This window comes from Nycticebus coucang, chromosome 13 (genome assembly GCF_027406575.1).
Source record: "Nycticebus coucang isolate mNycCou1 chromosome 13, mNycCou1.pri, whole genome shotgun sequence".
In the NCBI taxonomy this organism is placed as follows: Eukaryota; Metazoa; Chordata; class Mammalia; order Primates; family Lorisidae; genus Nycticebus; species Nycticebus coucang.
In genome coordinates, this window is record NC_069792.1 from 77066780 (window position 1) to 77083890 (window position 17111).

General features: G+C 36.7%; 1 protein-coding gene across 6 annotated transcripts in view; it reads right to left on the reverse strand.

The window, feature by feature from the left end:
* The window catches only part of TRPS1 (transcriptional repressor GATA binding 1), a 260682-nt gene that overhangs the window by 10334 nt on the left and 233237 nt on the right, over positions 1–17111 (reverse strand). The window lies entirely within an intron of this gene.

Sequence of the window (17111 nt, forward strand, 5' to 3'; positions counted from 1 at the left end):
GAAAGAGAACGCCCTCTATTTCCCAAAACTGGGAGGACCCTTAGAAACTTCAGCCAAGGAGAATATTACTAACGAGGATACTGATGAGCCTCCTGCGTAAGCTTGACAACACAGCCCTTCAATTGCTATTTATTTATTTAATTTGACTTAGACTTGGAAATTGCAAAGGTTTCCGAATACAAATTGATTTTAGTGGCCCGAATTCTGTTATCAACAGATTCCAAATTAATCTAAGCATATTTAAAAGGAGATAATTAGTATTGCTTGTTCCATTCTTGCTATCAAGTAACGATACCATTAAACTTCTCATTCAAACAAAAGTCAGGCTGTGTTTGTAGGCACAGACACTAACAGGCAGGAAATGGAATTCTCTCGATGAAAGAAGAAGAAAAAAAAAGACAGCCTGAATTGCAGTTCAGCTCCCCGTTTCTCTAGGAAGCAAAGCCTTTAATGATAAAATATGCATGTTAGATAAGGAGTGGAAAAAGTCTTGCTGGAACCTAATTTTATTATAAATTAAATATTACAAATGCTGTAAGTCAAAATTTCAGGGATTCATAAAATTTAGGCAATTTATTTAACTCAAGTCCATACCGTAGAAGAGTGGTATCCCTGCCAAGAAAATACAATGGTTATAATTGTACTCTGATACATTTCAAATGGAAAGCTTTCTGCAGACATAATTTTGGCTTCAAGACTGGAACACTTTCTTGGCACTGAAAGGGCATTTGATTCATCGGGTGTTTCACAATGTATCACTAAAAAGACCTGGGGAGCAGCCAGTTCCCTATAGGGTAATTTTTCCATCCAGATGCAAGTGCTATCAGAGGCCCTCGTCAGCTAAACTAATTATGATCTTGCAATTGCTGATGCCTGCTCACTCTAACATTCGACATCCTCCATTAATCATCAATACAAGGAAAATGAATGAAACGTAAAGAAATGAGGGCTGGTAAGCTGCACAGCCATAAAAATTTGAAATGAGAGCAATAACTTAACAAGATTGGGGGAATGTTTTTAGTGAGCACAAAGTCAGGCTAACAATTGCCCTTTTAAACCAAGAACACGATTTCATTAGTGTAGCAGGTTGTGCTACTTTTAGGTGATGTAATAAAAGTTAGATTTACACAAAGATTAGCTCTGGCTCCCCTGTTTCTCCCTCCCAGCACCCAAGTCGGAACCAGAAACGCATCGCAAGTTTCTGAATCTGGGTAACAGCAAGAGCCAATGCTGGGGGTCAGTCCTCAAATACCAAGTGGCACATACCACAAAGGTAGACTCTGCTATTCCCCCCAGATCAGTGAACTGTATTAGAGGTTGTGTTTATTAAGCATGCTGGGGCTCCTTTCTTACCAAGTAAGTTGGGGAGTCTACTTAGCTTATCCTGGTGAAAACTTCCTGAGACCATCCCAGATCTAAATAACATGCCTGGCAAATAAACACCACTGGATCCACACAAAGGCAGGGTCAATGTCCACTTGGAAACTAACCCACATATATGGCTGCAGCTTAAATACGAATGTGCAGCCATTCACTCCAGCCTGCTTTCCCTTCCTCATGCCCTCCCGGGGTGCCTGACACAGCATGCCAAAGTGCGTGGAATCCTGATTTCAGTGAGCAGTTCAACCCTTGCACAATTTGGTGCTTAATGCTCTTGCAAAGAAAATGCCCTTCGTTAGTTGGAAGGAAAATCCTGATATTAAACCCCTGGTTTCTACAGGCTTATCTTGCTTTTTGTAAAATTTATACTCCAATATAGCTTGCTACATTTTAGACAAACAATACCATATTTTTAAACACATCAAAGGCAGGTGGAATTGACTTAGAGCCAGTTTAGCACAAAGATTAAAAACCGGATTTAAGTGTCAGACTATCTGCATTCAAAACCTGTCTTTGGCATTTGCTAGGTAAAACTTGGGGCAAATCGCTTAACTTCCCAGTGCTTAAATTTCCCCCATTGTTACGGTGTGAACCAGTGTGATTATTATGCGGATTCATAGATGCAATTAAAACAATGACAGAAGTGTAGAAAATACTCAATAAATTAGCTATTTATCAGGGGGATTCAATTGTGATTTCTTTTTGTATGAGAAAGGATTTTGTTAGCTTTGTTTTCATCCCCTCGATCTCGTTATTGAACATTTGAGATATGCTAAAAACATATAGTTGGATATTATTACCAATCTCGTCAAATATGAGAATGGAAAGTTGAGTCAGAGTGAAATGTCTGGGTGTTCACATATGAAATCAATAGGAGCATGCTTGCATGGGGGTGGAGAGTGAGAGGTCGGTGAGAAATTTTTCACACATAAAGTTACCTCCCTTCTTAAATTTAGCACTTTTGCAAGCCTTGTAGAACCTTACTTTTGGTATACATGAAACTTCTGGAAGCAACAGAGAAGGCTGGAGAAGTGGATAAAGTCCCCCCCCAACCTCCCAGCTGTGTGAACACAAGCCACATCTCACAACACGAGGAGAGCCTGGACCTGGTCACACTGTGTACAATGTAACCCGGTGGGGGGCACAGTAAGGCACCTCCTTTGAAGTTCTCAACATCTTTAGCCCAATCAAGGGCAGAGAAGCAGTCTGTTGCCAAAGGATGCAGAATAAAAGCGTCCCCTGCCCCCTTTCATTTTATTTTTTTTAATTTTTTGAGACAGCATCCTATTCTGTTACCCCAGACTAGAGTGCTATGGCATCATAGCTCACAGCAACCTCGAATCACTGGGCTCGAGTGATCCTCGTGCCTCTATCTCCAGAGTACAGTAGCTACAGTACTCAGGTGTAGTAGACTACAGGCACCTGCCATGAGGCTGGTTAATTTTTCTATTATTTTTAGTGGAGACGGGGTCTCACTCTTGCTCAGGTTGTTCTCGAATTCCTGAGCTCAAGCTATCCACCTGCCTCAGAGTGCTGGGAATATAAGTGTGAGCCATGGGGCTAGACCCCTCTGTCCCATTTTTTAAAAAAACTAATTTTGGCCTTAACTTAAAAAGAAAATCCCTAAACCTTATTTCATTCGTATTTTGTCCTGAATGATGGAGTTTTAAAATACTCTGTCACTCTCCTTTGCACTATGCTTATTAAAGTCAGAAATCATGGCTCCTGACAGTCATTGAATGTTCTGTCTGATGAGCTCACCCAGGCCAGTGTTCTGTCCAAAGAGCTTGAGCCTTAAACATGTTGAAAATAATCTTGGCTGCTATTATTTGTATCATAGTATTCACTTCTATTTTTAGAAAAAGAAGTTTTGTTTTAAGTATCTCTAAATGGCTTCCATCCAGGTTGACAACTTAATCTAGACCTGAACAGAGATGGCTGATGATGCTGTAGACAGTAAAGTCAAGGACATTACTTGTCCAATAAACCTTATTCCACACTTGTTTTTGAGAAACAGCTGAGTCAGGTACTTGCTAGATGCAGGGGTTGCTATGCCAGGGAGAACAGAGCTGTAGTTCTCCCCTATCTGATAGTTCTGTATGTGTTACGGGTATATTTAAACAGTAAGTGTCTCCTTTTCTTACAAGCTGTTTTTTAAGAGATAATAATTTGTACCTCTGTGACCTTGTGCAAGAGAGAGGAGAATTATGAGTCACGAGGATCAGGTCAGCACTGGGAGAGAAATTGTGGGAATAAGTCACTAGCAGATAAGACCAAGTGGCCTTCCTGACAATCGTACTTAGCGCAAAATTTACTCTCCTCTCACATGAGAGAAAACCATTGTTTCCTAATGAAAAAAAATCAATTAATTAACAAGGTTTATACTTTGGGAAAAGGGGCGCATTATTTCTCACAAAGGTTTGCATTGGGGAAGCCATTCCAACAGGTTAGGAAGCACAGCCCCCACCAGAAGCCAGGAAGGCGCTTGCTTCCCAGAAGAGATAAAAGACAAGGGAATGTTATGCTGAGCAGGATGGTCACACGTACATATATTTAACAAGGTAGTAGAGGAGCTATGGATATTTATGAAGGGAAATGATACCACCTATAATTGTGCGTCATCTCTTCCTTCATGAACCCCATGGCTGGGATGCTAGTTTCAGGGTGCTCCTGGGGTCCCCTGAGCCGGGAGGAGCTCATTCAGTTAGCAGAGGGCTAAGGATTTTATCTTTAATTCACATTGTCCACTTACACAGCCCAAGCCACAGACACGAGGTGTGTTCTCTCTTCCTGAGCTTCTCTGAGGGCACCATCTATCCCCTTAGCAGAGGGCAAGAGCGAAGGAAATTCTCCAGAAAATCCAAATCTGTACAAACTAAATGTCAGCTCAAATTTTTACAGAAAAAAATTGGGACTTAACAATCAAAGAAAATGATTTTTTTCAACTGGTTTTTAAGACTTTAACCAGTCAAGTTTAGCTTGCATTGATGTTGTCTCCATGCCTTCGGTTGGCTGGTCATTTCCTGGGTGAAAGAGGAAGGCTAATGGTGGGAGCAGTTAATGGCAAGGAATTTTGAAGCCAGGGCTTGGCCTAGCAAGTACTTTCCCATGATTATGGAGACTTCTTCAGATCACCTGTTCCCTTTCCATGCTGCAAATGTACTATGACCACAGGACTGATTTTCACAGCAGCAGTGGGGGTGGTGAATATGGACAATCACCCGTGCGGGGATTTGAAATAGAAAATGACACATCTTTGAATCCAAGTACTTTTTAAATCCAGTATAATTCTCCGTTCACCCCCCACCCCCATTTGAAGTATAAGAGGTATCTTAACTAAATAAAGAAAAGAAAAGAAAACATAACAACACACCTTTGGTGTTTGGGTTAATAGCTAACCACTATGTGAGTTAGTGGTTAATGTCAAGACAGAGACGTTTTTCTTAACTTTTCCAATTTGGGTTTTGCATTTGGGGGACTTACATCCTCAGGCAGTTACGTATCAGTATGGGCTGAGTTTGGGTCATGTGCAGCTAAACCCGGGTGAGACTTGAGAAAAAAATTAATTTTAAATTGGTTAAGCTGTTTTTATTTTATTTTATTATTTGAAGGTCAGCCACAACGACAAATTTTAAAGTGTCCAAATTTCATTATTAACAAGGAATTGGTTCCATCAGATGAATAAGAAGTAAAATTGAATTATTTATTCAACTAGCTTAACATTAGGAGACATGGATCTCCATCTCCAGGATAGTAAAAAATCTCCATTGCTGAGGGAACTAGTCCAGAAATGATCTTAATAGTTTTCTATGAACAAGAACCATACTAAAGCCATCGAATTACAGAACAAGGCTTGACAGGCACAGTATTTACTCACATTTTTTATGGTTTTATATCTTAGCATTTAAAAATAGAACCAATCTGAAATTTTATATACATTACATTACTCTGGACACACCTCAAATATTTTTAACTCTTTAAATATCTCCTGCGTTTATTCATTTATGTCAAGAATCCTTTGCAAACTTAATTTTAGGGAAATGCATAGATAGATGGCTATGATGGAAACTTCCGGTACAATTTCGTAGTCATAAAATTTTAGTGGTAAGTTTTAGTGTCCACCAGGTGCCTGGCACTGTGCTGAGAGCCAGGGTCACAATGTTGCATGTGACAAACAGCAATTTTGCAATTTCCAGTAGAAACTGCTAAACACACACCTACGTGTGGAGTTAAAGTGACACAAACTCAAGCTGCTCACAGCCATTGACAGTTTAAATGATGTTAATTACATGGAAACTTTTCTGAAGAAATGAAAGTATTTCCCATGCATAAATCTCACTAAAAGGCTGAAAGTTATCTAATAATCAATGGGCTTACTTTTTCTGCGCTCCTTTATGAAACTGCATAGTAGTCTAGTCATTTCAGAAACAAGACTAGTTTATTGTCACATTAGTAATAATGTCCTGTCAATAACACTGACCTATTAACTACCAATGGAGTTGACATGAGTTAAATAATGCATCCCTGACTGCCAGATACATAGTTGACATTCATTAATTGTTGAATAAATGTTGAATGTCATTGTACTCCTTATACCTATTATTCACCACCAAGAGACATTAAAAAGGTCATATCCATGCCCCCCTCTTCCCCATATAGAATTAACCAGCTATTGGCACTACAATAGGAGATCTTGTGAAATACACAGAATGCTACAGCTAAAATAGATGGTGGCTTGCAATAAACACCTTTAGATTAACAGCCAAAATCTTAACAGAAGCACAGGTTGGCCAACAGTTTAATAAGAGCAGGGGAAGAAATCTGCCAAGTGAAAGCAATAGTTACCAATATCCTGGCTGACTTTTGTTCCAAATAAAATGGTGAAGAATCAGTTCAAATGGGCTTTTCAGCAAGTCTGTGCCTGCTTTAAAACAGCCCTCTCTGCCCTCAAATTTCTTGCCAGAAAACTGAAGGGACTCTATAAGGTTCAGCCAAGCAGCCATCTTATAATCACCTCAGAACTTGGAAACAAAACTTGTTTACCCTGCTTATTAAGTTCACTTCCTCAACACATCAGCAATGATAATGGAGACCAGGGTAAATTAAACTGACATCTCTGACTGGGAGCAACGGAACAACTTCTGTTCCAGGATGTGAGGCAATCCATACCCCAGCAATTCTACATCGTACCCAGGTACGAACGTGCCTAACACTCATGCTGCTGACAAATCGCCACACAGGGAGCTGCCTAGTACCTCAGCTGGTACCAGGGTGCTGAACACATGAGCTCCATCTCTGCCGAGAGGCAACTGGTGATGCTTGCAGCAGGATAGCAAGAAACCACCATTTCCCAATGTATGCCCTGCTCTAAATTATTCATACACATATTTAAATCTGAGCATTTCAGCAATTTATCATAAAGAATCAAACCTATTTTGCAGGTCTGAAGATCCCCTCTCCCTTCTTTGCTTTTTCTTGTATTTGATACGGGAGCAAATCAAACACTTAATATCATAATCAAACGATATAACAGATTGAGGATTGGAAAAACTTCGACCTTTAGAGCTCTAACTCATACTGTTTCTGTAATAATATTCTGCCTTTACAGCAAGCATGCATTTTGATGGCTAAAAATATGGTTGAAAATTTATATATTTGCACTGTCTTTCTTTCCACGTGAAAGTCATTATTGTCAAAAGAACTACTCAAGTCTCTCACTACTTCTATTTCTGCCACCATGTATCTGTTTTCACCTTTCCTTCAGCTACAACAATGCTTGGAAAGTTTTTCTACACAGGCTTTCTCCGATGCCAGTGCCAAAATCTGACACTGGAAGGAAAAAAACATAGGAAAAGGCTTTTTGGCGGCACAGTGAAATAATCTTAGCACCTCCTAAACAAACTTCAGCGGGAGTTGACTTGATACTTTAAAAAAATTGTTTCAAATTTTATTTATACAACATATTTAGTAAACACATCTATGATGGGAAAATTTCACATTATCCTTTATCAGGGATAAAGTAGAGAACTATTCTAGAAAAACCCTGAAGCTGAAGGAAGGTCTCAGCTTCTAGGCATTTAATTTGACAGTCAGTTATTTTATGTTTTAACTATCTAGGTCTGCCTTTTTTATTGTACACACACACATATACATATATATGCATATTTATATTTGTTAATGTGTATATATAATACTCATTTTGGAAGTAATAGACAATGAAATCCAATGAAATATAACTGTTTTCAGATAATAACTGGTCCGAGAAGTGTTACCATCCTCAAGGCAGTTTTATAAATTTTAGTTTTAAGGATTCCTCAATGGTTCCTTACATTCTTGGGAGTCATAACATCTTTTGATAAAATTTATAACACCTCCTCAGAAAAAATAAGTGTAAAATATTTTACAAATAATGGCACATATTCAAAAGTGTATGTGAAGATTTGGACAGACCTGAGGGCCCACGGATCCCAAGGTTAAGAACACCAGACGTACATTTTCTCCATCCAGGTTTAATGAATTATTATTATTCTCCTTTTACTGATGAAGTGAAAAACTGAGATTAGTTGCTTGACTTACCTGCCTAGTGTCAAACACTACATCCTGATCTCTAGGTCTAGGCAATGAGACAGGACTACGTGCTAAAAAGCAATTTTTAATCCATTACCTGGTAATTCTTATTTGACTAGTTTTTGTACTTTAAAAAGTATTATTTTAAAAAATTACCATTGTAATTTAATATGTGCAGGGTAATGTACTATAGGCTTAGTCTCATTATCTGACATCTTCAAAATGATACTAAGAGGCAAGTATAATTAGTATTACTATTTTTTACCCACCCCCCCCGAACATTCTGCACCTTACAGATGAGAAAACTGTAGCTTAGAAACATTTTCTAATTGATGAACAGCAAGGCTAAGATTCAAATCCAGTTCTTCCTTACTTCAGAGCTACAATTCTTAGCCATGTTCCAGGTCTTATTAGTATAGGAAACTGGAGAATTTTTACCCAAAACATTTCCCCATAGCCTGCCTTTAAAGAACATTTACCCCTTCAAACGCCTTTAACACAGCTGATTTAAATTATGCAAGTTTTGAGGTACCAGAAAGAAATGACTCAATTTTGATCAGATATGGCAACGAAGCTGTTTTGAGGTTGACAGATGCAGTCATAGCCAGAGGAACAGAGCATTTGGCTGATGGCGCGGCGGTGGAAGGGGGATGGGGGCAATGCATGTGTTTGATCTTGCTGTGTCAAAAAAAAAAAAACATGTGAAATAAGCCTCTGCTTAAAAGCAGAAGCTGGTGACACCAGTGACTTAGCCCCTCATAACGTCTGCAGCATGGGGGATAGTTGTGAACTTGGAGCTCTGCTTTTGCGTGAGACGTGGCTAGAGATGCACTTAGAAAAACAGTGCTGAGGTTTTGACTTGTTCTATGAATGTACTCAGGGAACAGTTCAGTGGATTTCCTTCAGATGGTTGAATGTTCCTGAGCAGAGAGCTTTCTCCATGTTTGGTGTTACTGTCCTTCAGATAAAGTACTGCCAATTCCGAACGATGAGGTTATTTTACCAAATTCCTCAATCTTCAGATAATAAAGTAATTATAATATTTATAATTATTTTCCCTAATCCCTCCATTAGTATTTATGAAAGTTTACGGTCCTCTTTTAAAAATCATGTTATTCAAACATTAAAAAAAATTAGCTTAGAGTTCCCTGTCTGCGCTGAGTTTCCTCAGTTTCCCTGAGTTTACTTTTATACTTTTCATTCCATCACTGAACAGCAAGGACAAACATACTCTGCACCCGACTTTTTGCAGGAGATCAAACTGAGAGGTTTTAGAACACATCAGATGTTAAAAGATAACACTTCGTCTGCTCGGCATAAAGACGGTAACTACTGCTCCTTTCCATGTGAAAAACAATAACACAAAACTTATGGGAATATATGAGTTAAATATACAGGGGTGTGAAACAGTGAAAAGAGTGAATAAAGAACCACAAATGTGTCAACAAAGGAACCCTGATTCCAAATATGCAATGTGGACTAAATATTTAACACACAATATATATTTGGGATACTTTCCATACCATTTCATTCTCTATAATTTTTAAACACCCAGAAGGGGAAAGGGAATGAAGGAAAATCACCCTACATGTCATTTAATATGTGTACCTAAAGATTATTTTAAAATGTTATCTCATTTTCATTCAATTTCGTATTTCCTGAGGACACATAAAATCACAGGTATTTAAAGACACCTTTCCAATGATTAAAATATCGCCTGGCATGTGACATCATCGTTCAAATGGAAGACATTTCTTTAAATAAAAGCTCTGTGACTGCCATAGGTAAAACCGAACAGGAGCAGATAATTTCATTAGAAAAGTAATGCGCAGACAGGGAACTCAAAGCTGATTTTTTTCAATGTTTGAATAACATGATTTTTAAAAGACTACTTGGAAGTATGAATTCCTTAACAATCATGATGTAATTTTGTAATAACTGAAATCTTTCATGGGAAAAGTGCTTCTTCAATAACTCACCCAGTCAATTACACAGGAAAGTCCTCTAATAGGCTCTCCACCCCCACTGCCCCGTCAAATAGCTCACGTACATGACTTCCTTTTCAATTACCAACTTGTCTGCAGTACCATCTGTAAAAACGAACACATACCTTATGCTGCCAGTTTTTGCTTTGCACGTCCATTAGTGGGACTGGCTGCAGCTGCTCATGAAGAAAGCAGTGATTGTCTTTGTTTTATATATGTGTGTGTATATATATATATATATAATATATACCTCCCTCAGTACCACCATAATAGCTCAAGGTAATACAATGTCTCGGGCAGGGAACTGCACTCAAAAGTCTTAATTGCATCAGCTTTCTCTGTGATCTGGAGTTTATTAATCACACTGTCTCACATAGCAAAGCAAGAGCAACCCTCATCACATCAAGCATTCTTGAGACTACCCTTCGCTCATCCATATTGAAAAAGAATAGTTAAAACTCATTTTGTACTTTGACATTCTGTACACTGAGCGGGATATCAGGAAACTGATACAGAGACCTGGCAGTTTTCTCACTACAAAACTCCTGGTGAGTGACATTTTATTTCATGAGACTGGGCTCTGAAAATATCACCCAGGAACTTTTCAACAACTTTATTTTCCCTTGCTTCATGTTTATATTCTTTTTCCGTTGACATTATTTTTTCCCCCAGACGGACGTTATTAAACGGGTTGCCATTTCTGCCAAAGATGTAAATAAATTACAGCAAGAAATTACCACAATTAATTTTTAAAAGTGATCTGCCTTAAAATTTTTTTTTCTCCCTATTGTGAAGTAACATGAATTTGAAATAAAAACAAAGGTAAGAAATTATCAAGCTCTTAATACTTGGGAAAAAAATGACTCACAGGGAAGCTGAAATTTAAAACATACAAAACAAATAAGAGGAAAACAAACAAAAGTGGTGTCATAGGACTTAGCCCGTGCTATTCCACAATCATAAATTTACCCCAAATCTATCAAAACTACACTTCATCATAAAGCTATGCTGTTGTTAATAAGTAAGCTTAGTTCTGGGGATATGAGAATGCCAATTGTGCCTCAGCCTTTACGTGTTGAATTGTCTTAAATCACCAATAGTTCTTCTTTCTCAGTGCTTAGACATGGCACGTAGAGCTCCAGATTCCAATTATTTACACGTACGAGTAACCCTCAGGGGAAGGAAGGGTTCTGAAGGAAAGCTCTATCTTTCCTTTAATCTTCTCATTACCAGTAGGTTGCAGATAGTAGGTGTTTAATTAATGACAGCTTAATTGAATTGAGCTCTATCGGGAGACGCTACTGCTAATTTTAATAAACAACCATTCCCTTAAAACATGGGTCTAACCTGTGTGTACAACAACACAGACATGCTGTGACTGAAGGATTGTACTTAAGCAAGGCTTTATTCGTGAAATATAAATGGCCATGATTGTTACAGAAAACAGAACTTAAGACTGAAAACAGTTTCACTTTTGTGAAATGCCAAAGAAAATCAATATCTTCTGGACCACATTTCGATTATATATTCTATGAAAGGAGAGGAAAGAAACAGGCCTTGTTTGCTTGAGTTTCTGAGCAATTTGCAGAGATTGCAGAAGTGGCATATGTTGGTAGATGTATTTGAGAATGTATTTATACATATACACATACAGACTCATAAATGAATCCATTAAGACATTTTAAGCACTACCATGTATTGAGATGGTCCTAGTTATTTTTATTAAAAGCAATATCATATTTTATAAATGTGACTAAAATACCAATGATGATGTTAAGAAATTCTGAATTTCCTGCAGAGTGGAGAATAAACATACTTACCTGTATGTGAATTGTACATAAAAGACTGAAAAGAACTGAAGTGATAGACTACAGGAGAATGTCTTACATGTCTGCCTAATAATTACTGATTTTAATAGGTATAAAATAAGACTTCGGTAACTTGTGATTCATTTTTATTGCCAATTTAGTTTTATGACCATGTTAGAGTTTTCCCAAATCACATACACTCACATACATACCCAATTAACATAAATGTAATTCTGTATGGGAGACTATCGAATTCCCTACTTGATACATATCAGACATACAAAGATCATTAAATTCCTTCCTCCTCTCTTTAATTTCAGAAAAACATGAATAATTCAATAACTAAACAACTATTAGACTTTAGAAGATATTCGATGATTGAATATGCTCTTGACACCTATATAACTCAGTATCTCTGTCTATTCACATATGTACAAAATTTATTTAAAAGGCCCTTAATCTTTATTATTACAACATGAAAAAAATATGGGTACTAAAACTCTCTTATGTAAATGATGGCATTCATAAAAGTATATCACATCAATCATGCATTTAAGGATACATGAGTATGTCTCTCCTCTCTTCTTTCTTACCACATTCCAAAAGACCTTTAAAAGGATTTCATTACATAACTCCCTCTGGAGGTGGTTTTACTTTCAAGAGATTCGTAAGTCTATCACGGACACATATTTCTTACCCAAAAGCTAAGGAGAAATTTGGGGAAGGAATGAGTGTCCTTTGAAATATTCTAGAACCTACAGGAAGGCTTACAAGATCATGCCCCCTTATTCCCATTCTATCACGCATTGCTAGCTGCAGGTAGCTTACTTCCTTTATTTAGTGTAGCTACATAGATTATGCACATGAAATGTAACAATGGATATTTAATTCATAGATTATAAATAAATTCAATTCACTTAGATTTATACAGATCCAGATTTAGGAATTTTCACAAGAATTAATTTTGGGTGGTAGCTGCAAATTTGACATTCTCTATTTTATAAATATATATGGATGTTATATATAGTTAACTACACACACATGCACACAAACATATGTTCAAAATATGTAACTACATAAACATATTTCCTTTTCCAAAAAAGAGGCTTCAAGGTCCTCTAGTTTAGTCTATTTTAAAATTTCTGGACTAATGGTCTTTAAATGGAAAGTCACACAGTGAAGGCATTATGTCTTAGAAGATAAACTATTTCTTTAATGAAAAAGTAGATGTAAAAAATATAATGGCAGCGTCAGTAAATCAATGAAAGTTATGAAACCAGCAGATAGCATTTTGTGAATAATTATGTAGGATTTTAAAACATTTTTGGATACACATGCTCCAAATTCTGGTGTACTTTCTGAAGGAAAACTAAGTGGCTAGAGCTAAGGTCATCTTTGTTTTTTTAGTAATTGTATAAGATTTTAATAAATTGCATATATGTAAACACACACACTAAATGCATATATATGTAGATATATACATACACATACTAAGTATGTGCTTATAGCTACACACACATTTATATTTAGTGTGCCCAGATATATTCATCTTTGGAAAAATAAAAATAAAATTTATTTTAATTTTTATTTTTTTATTGTAAATTCACCCCAAATGAAGGCAGTGGCTAAAAAATAAATAGAGCGACCGGACTAAAATCTAAAGCAATTCACATTAAATGAAAACATTAGACAAAAAAAACTATGTTGTTTACATATAAGTTATAACTTGTAAAGAAGAAAAATCACCACTACCAGAGGTGTAGCTGATTAGTCGATCTAATGTAGGACTTTCATGAGTATAAGTTTACAAATTTCAGAAAATGACCAAATTATTCCACTTATATCATTAACTTGACCCCTTCCAGAATTTGACCTTCCTAATAGATTTGTTTTATACTATAAGGCATTGTTAACAGCTGTGCTATTCTTTCTTGAACTTGACTTTTTTTTTTTTTTAAGGTTGAAAATAGACTGGGTTTATTAAAGCATGTGTATCTGCTGCACCAGTGGGGGAAGGGAGAGACAAGAAATGGAAAAATAATGTGAGTTCCTATTTGAGAAAGTCATTCTGAAATTCAGAGAAGACACGGACACTGAATGTTTATAAGCATTTGTGGCCAATTAAAGAAACGATATAGAAACAATTTGAAAGTATCACCCTTAGGATAGTATTTATTAATTATTAAAAGGTAGGATTATTAAAATGGCAAAGTAGTACATTTCAATGTTCTGATCTTCGAGCGCCCAACCAATAATAAGTGGATGTCATTCTACGCCCATTGCAAACTGCAAACGTTGAGTCTGGTTAGCAAAGGCCTATCCAGTATTTTACTTTTGAAAAGCAAACATAAAGAAGAATTAAGTTAATGATTTCAGGGGAAAAATAATCTAAATTTCTTATAGGATATAATAGCTTACAGGCATATTGGAGAATTCTAATTCTGAAAACAAATATTTTTATACTAATATACCAATAGATAGATAATATTTAATGCTGTCACTAAAAAATAAGTAGTTTCGTTTAATCTGAATTCTGATTGCGTTCAGAATTCTCTCATAGTAAGAGGCCAGAGTGGATTTACACATGGAGTCTGAAGGGAGTAAACACATGGTTAATTAGTTGTGATCCCTACCCCCTCAATTCAGTATCAAGTTTAATCTTGTAATGGTGGTTATGTTTTTAAGAGTTATTTTTCCACCTTGGCTCCACAAGGACTCTCGATGCATAATGCAAGAAAGTACTTCAGACAAGTAATATATGAATTGTGGTATAGCGCTAACAGCACCTCTGAAAGCTACTCTTAATTTCAATGATACTTTTAACACATTAATTATCTGTTTATCTGATTACTGCTCCTGATAGGTCCACCATTGTCCTACATCCCAACCACACTGTTCTTTGTAATAGAGGAGGCATTTGTTGAAACAAAACAAAACAAAGAAAAAAAAATCAGACAAGTCTGTTTTCAGTGTCTCTGGGATAATTGTTACCTTTCTCCTTTTTAACTTTAAAAGAAAGCAGTGTCTATTTTGCTCAGGGCAACTGTTTAAAGCTCTTGCTGTCAGAATCTTTTTAACCTGAATAGATTTAGGATTATTTAAAAATGATTATTGTATCACACTAAGCCTCCTCTTGCTGTTAATAATTGAGCATGCAAAATGTTCATACCCAGCATGATAATTAACCCAGGGGATGCATATTCAGACTCACCTTGGTGGGTATGTATATACACAAACATATCTTACAGGAGTCATTCCAAATGGCTTATTGCGACTTAAAAACAAATTAAACAACTCTCTTATGCAGAAGGTAAAATCAGCAGTGTGAGATATAATAACAATTATTAAAATAACTTGGCTTCACCTTTATAGATTCATATTTCAAAACGAATAAATTCAGAAAACAATATTCGTGTAAAACTGAATTCTGGAGTTTGATCCCTTCTTTTACTTTACTTTGCAATATGCTAGGGTAATATAATTCCCAAATATTAGCAGAGAGGCTTTGCTTTCATAGTCTGATAAAATCATTTATAACAAACTATTGTAACATTGAAATAGCCTCACATTTTATTAAAAAAATCATCTTTGTCACTTAAAGTTCATAAAATTAATTAAAATCAGGATTTTGACTATGTATTTTTCAGTTTACAGTTTAGTGATTAGACTTGCTTTGCTTATTACAAAAATATGTAATTTTTAACTTGGTAATATTGGGTTAATTTCCCCTTAGAATGACAATGAAAATGCGTTTTGATCCTAGCCTTAAACATTGGTTTCTTTTAGCCGCCTTCTAAGTTGAGATTTTCCTTAGCAACGAATGTACAGCCATCTCCACCCCTTTATTTCTTTAAATGTTTATTACCTGTTGAAATTTTCTTGGCCTGTAAAAGTAGCAGACAGGAAAGGAATAACCTTACAACAAAGATGCCTGATATTTAATCAATAAGCAAAGGATTTTCTATTTTAGGAACTCACTGTCTTGTAAACTTTGTCTCCCCTCCTCATTTAGGAAAAGAGAATACTCTGCTTCCCACAAAATCAAACACACCGAAGAGCAAGAGAAACATGTTCTAATTCACTTATTACAAATTATTTATTTACTTATTTTTTGTTGCAGTTGGCCGGGGCTGGGTTTGAACCCACCACCCTTGGTATATGGGGCCGGCACCCTACCCACTGAGCCATAAACTATTTATCTGCCACATTTTAAAACAATTGTTGATCAGTTTGTATTACACAAAGATGGCAAGACCTTTTAGTTAAACTACATACTTGCACTTTCCAAGCTTCTCTGAGGTCTGTCAGCAAAATACTCATTATTTTCACCCTATAGTTTCTCTGAGTGATAGAAACCCTACTTTCCTGGGGAGAAACTAATTTCTGGAAAAAGTAACATTTATTCAGAGTAAAGCTGATGAAGAAGGTGAAAAGCAAGAGTGATGTTCACATATACAACCACAGAGTATGGCACAGCGCGGACTGATCAAGATGGGAACTGTGGTTGGCTGTAGGGCAGGAACGTGATTCCAGAGACCCTCTATCAGACTAGGTGCTATCCCTTTATGTCTGGATGGCAGCAGTTCCCAGTGGGTCCTCAGGGAGGAGCTGGGGGACTCAGGGCATGAAAAATCTGTACAGGTTGTAGAGTGAGGCATAGTCAATTGGGCCTGAAATAATCTGACTGGGTTCAATATTATTTCCAGTAGTGTCACTTTAAGCAAAAATCAGATGTGACTAACAAAGTCCCAATGTGATTTCATGGTGCGAAAAGCAGTGCTGGTCATTATGCTAGAGAGTTACAACAATGTTCTCTCCAAAGTCAGCAAAACCTGAATAAACTAGCAGCTTTCTCAGGTGGTGGTTTTGAAAGTCTACACTCACTTGGTATAAGTTCTGGTATGTTTGTTTATAAACGTCTTATTACTTTAAATTATCGCTTCATGTAAGAAAAGTCCAGTGCCTTTGAAGTGTTTATAGTTTTGAGGGAAACAAAATAAATATACATGAAGCAATTAAGAGGCCAATGCAAGAAAGGCGACGTCTCGATCCTAGGATTTTCATGATTTTTATGCTCCTAAATGCTACAACAAATGAGATGGGGAACACACATGGACACCAAACACTCAGCTGAGCCCATGCCAGTGGTGGTGAGACCCAAATAAGCTTGTAATCATTACTCATTGCTGTATCTTTTAGTGTCTTGCAGTTGCTTGTGGCAGAAAATCAACCCAAACTGGATTAATAGGAAGGAAATCTTCTGATTCACGCAGCTGAAAAATGTAGGAAAAATTGCGACTTTAGGCATCGTTTAACCAGGATTCAAATGACGTCCTGAGATGACAATTTATCTCCCTCTTAGATACGCTTC